This window comes from Podarcis muralis, chromosome 6 (genome assembly GCF_964188315.1).
Source record: "Podarcis muralis chromosome 6, rPodMur119.hap1.1, whole genome shotgun sequence".
Classification (NCBI taxonomy): Eukaryota; Metazoa; Chordata; class Lepidosauria; order Squamata; family Lacertidae; genus Podarcis; species Podarcis muralis.
Window position 1 is genome coordinate 80103623 of NC_135660.1, and position 4009 is coordinate 80107631.

The 4009-nt window shown below is 50.0% G+C and overlaps 1 protein-coding gene across 2 annotated transcripts in view; it reads right to left on the reverse strand.

Annotated features, from left to right (window-relative positions):
- The window catches only part of CSGALNACT2 (chondroitin sulfate N-acetylgalactosaminyltransferase 2), a 31373-nt gene extending 27419 nt beyond the window's left edge, over window positions 1–3954 (reverse strand). Inside the window, exon 1 of one of the 2 annotated variants that reach the window (XM_028729201.2) lies at window positions 3823–3954. The gene's annotated coding sequence lies outside the window, so the exon portion shown is untranslated. Of the gene's footprint in view, window positions 1–3276; window positions 3535–3822 lie in introns of those variants that run through there. The other variant, XM_028729200.2, reaches the window with a different exon arrangement.
- Between the last annotated feature and the right edge of the window lie 55 nt (window positions 3955–4009).

The following is a 4009-nucleotide window of genomic DNA, read 5'->3' on the forward strand; positions in this document are numbered from 1 at the left end:
CCTGCTTCCCCTAGCAGCCCAGCGGTGTCGCAGGTCTCCCCTCCAAGCCCTCCTCGACTGGTGCAGGTAAGCCTTGGAACGTTGGGGGTGGGGAGGGGGAGGGGCCCTTTTGGAATGCCGGGAACAGAATTGTTGCTACTTTTTGCTGCTTCCCTTTTTGTGTGCGCCAAGCGTTTGCTTAGAGCTCCCCGTGGGAAAAGGAAAATGGGGAGGGGGACGAGGCGGGTTCTGCAGTTGCTGGGCAGGCCAGGTTCAGGACTCTGGTGGACTGGATCTGGCCCGCAGACCATAGTTTGGGGACCCCTGGTGTAGAATCTAGGTATGAATACTCTAAAGCACCAGAAATCTGTGTTACATGATGATTCTGCATATTTTAATCTTTAAAAAAGAAGAAGAAAAAGAATGCAGCCTAAAGCCAAGAACCACAATTCATATCTGGTGTTCTCTTTTAGTTTGTGCCAGATAAGACCAGCAAGACTCATGTAGGGCTAATAGATGCCCTTGGTTTCATAACAACTTCCCACATATCCTATAGTTTAGTTCCATCTCAGATGAGATAGACATTACAAAAGAATGAATCAACATGCTTTGACTTTTTTCTGCCTAGAACCAAGAAAAGAAGAGATATGGGTCAGGGGAGCAATCGTAATCCAGACATAACAGTTACTATGGGATCATTACATTTAAACAGGGGCAATGGGACACCAGAACTGATTTGCCCCCACTCCAATGACATGTACAGTGGTGCCTCGCAAGACAAAAAACTCGCTAGACGAAAGGGTTTTTTGTTTTTTGAGCTGCTTCGCAAGACGATTTTCCCTATGGGCTTGCTTCGCAAGACGGAAACGTCTTGCAAGTTTGTTTCCTTTTTCTTAACACCGTTAATACAGTTGCGACTTGACTTCGAGGAGCCTTTTTTGAGGTTTTTAAAGACTTTGGTGATTTTTGAAGCTTTTCCAAAACTTTCCCGACACCATGCTTCACAAGACGAAAAAAATCGCAAGACGTCAAAACTCACGGAACGAATTAATTTCGTCTTGTGAGGCACCACTGTAATCAGGATCTGGATGCACTCTTAAGTAGCTATGCTACATAAGGGTTTGGGGACGCCCAAGCCAATTCATCTATCTGGGAAAGCACCAAAGGGTTGAATCTCAAGTGAGTAACTTCACCTCAACCATTCCTACTGCAAACTCCAATATAGTTTAATTCAGCTGGTGCCAGATGATTTCTGCACTGTGTCACAACAATGCAAGTTAGCTTTGCTTAAGGCTACGGCAATCCATGCACTTCTCACCTCCCATGATACCGAAACATCCTGCCAATTTACTGTGTGCTTTCCCAGTACGACATGATTAATGTTAAACTTGCAACCACCCTGTAAAATTAGGTCAGTACTATCGCCGTATTCCAGAGGAAACTGGCTGTGACTTGCTTGAGGCTACCTAGAGAGTTCGTGGCAGAGGCAAAATACAAAACAGAGACTTACTGATTCATGGTTCAGCTTCGTAGCCATGACCAGTTCTGTAACACAGTTCAGAACACCTCAGTTGGTTCTTCTCTCAAACTTGAAAGAGGAACATCCAACAAAATAAAATGATAGGAGTAATTTATCTACTTGCTCCTCTGCACCAGGAATGGGAAACCCTTCGAAGATGTTGCTGGACTATACCTCCCATCCCTGACCATTGGCCATGCTGGCTGGGCTAATGAAAATTCAAGTCCAGCAACATGTAAAGGTCTATCAGTTCTGCATCCCTGTCCTATACCTTTTTTTAAAAAGACAGGAAATATGAGTGATCGATTGTCGCTAGTAAAAAAAAAAAAGCCCTCAGTTCTTCATTAACAAAGCACCCCATCTTGAGAGAAACACATGTTAAATTCTGTCTAGCACACCATCCATTTACCACCCACAGCCTTCCAGTCTGCATGGGATAAACCACTGCTCACAAAACAGCTTACTCTGTAAGGGATCTGAAGAAATAATGAGTTTTCTCTCTTTCTGAATCTAAGTGAGAAGAGATATGTGAAGAAAAGAACAGGCACAAAATAGAGGGAACTAAGATAAATTTATGGGTGCAAGGGAGAGAACACACAGAACAACGCAACAGAGAGAAGATATAAAGGGTACACGGCCCAGAGTTATTGCATGTGTCTTGAGACACATTTTAACTATCCTTTTGCCTATGAAACTACTATGACAGAAACAGATGGCTTTCTATTCCTCCACTGCATGCTTTTACGCACGGAGGAAAAAATCTGGTTGCAACTGAAGCAACTATAGGACAACTTGCAAGAGTGGAGTGTGATTTTACGCAATTGTTTGAAGCAAACAGGCTAGGAAAAGTGTGTGCGGGAAAGATAAGGCACAGATAAGAAATACAATTGTGATTAATAGGAATAAGGGTAACAACCAAAGAATCTTGCACACAGAATCATAAAATTGGAAGGGACCCTGAGGGTCATCTAGTTCAACCCCCTGCAATGCAGGAATATGCAGCTGTCCTGTACAGGGATTGAACCTGCAACCTTGGCAATATGAGCACCATGCTCAAACCAACTGAGCCATCCAGGCTATCTTCTATCATTTCAACTTAGTCTAACCTTTATCAATTTATTCGGAATAACCACCAGCTTTGATGGTATATACTGACAAACCAGTAATTCCTATGACAGAAACGCTATTCCCCAAGATATATAAGCTCTGGAAAGGTGGAGTGGGGGCGGGGGACGTTGCCTTCCACCACTCTGCAACCAGACTGCACGAATGAGGAGCACAAGGCGTCACCCGATTTGCATTCAGAGATCTTCGGCTTGGCGTCCTGAAGCCCCGAGAGGATTTTTGAGGAAGGAAGGATAGAAGGTTCTTCTGTAATGGGGCGGCGGGAGGAAAGAAAGGGTTAAGATACGGCGAGGCGGAGGCTTTATTTAAGAAAAAGAGACACACGCAGGTGTGTAGGTAGGTATCCAAGAGTTGTTACCCATCCTGCATACATTACCGGGGTGGGCGAGTGGGCACAACAACGAGCCGAGGTGGGCGAGATGTTTTCGTTACGTGCGCAAAGGACTTTGGACTAGACCTGCTCTGGAGAGCCTAGATTTGGGTGTCATGGTGGGGGTGGGTCGGTGGGCGGCAATCGTGGGACCGGGAGCGAAGAAAGGAGTGGGAGGACCTGCTTGGGGCAGATGCGCCAAAGCCACGGGGACGCTGAGATAGGGGGGGGGGGGAGGAAGGGGAGAACGGCGAACGTGGCCCGCGCGCCCCGCAAGACTCACCTCAAAACGGAGCCTCCCCCTCCTCCTGCTGCTGCTTCTTCCTCGGCTCAACTAGCAGCTCTTGCTGCTGCTGCTGCTGTTGGACTGCAGGCTGCGCCGCGCAGCAGCGGCCCCACTTCCTGTGAGCGAGCGAGGAAATGAGGCGGAGGAGGCGGCATCGGCGCGCCTCAGCCACTACTCTCCTCCCGGCCGCGGCAGCCCCTTAAAGCGATAGGCACCAGCGGGAGGGGAGCGTGGCTGCTGCTGCCGCCGCCGCCGCTGCCGCTGCCACTTCTTCGCTTTCCTCCTGTCCATGCTACCCGACCCGCCCTGCTGGCAGAGGGGTGAGCCATCCGAGGGCGAGGCCAGGCGCCCTCCCGCGGCCACAGGGGCGGGCGCCCTAACCCCCCGCCCCCCTCCCCACGCGACGGGTCTCGTCTCCTCTCGACGCCACCCTACGGGGACCCCAGCGGCTGACGCGGACAAAACCCTCCCCGGGCTGCGTTTTCAACTCCCTGCGCGCGCGCGCCTGCATAAAGGCGCTTCGCCTCACAACGCAAAAATTACCTCACAATTCGCGCGCGTCCCTTTGCGCGGAGAGGCGTCGGCGCGCGCCCCTTTCGCCCTCCCAGCCCCGGCTGAAGCACCGTCCCTTCTCCGCCTCATCTCCGCGGGCGCGCTCTTCACGCCTCCCATTTCAAAAAGTACTTCGCTTCTGCCGTTGCTCTTTGGCAACAGCGACAAGCGGCACTTC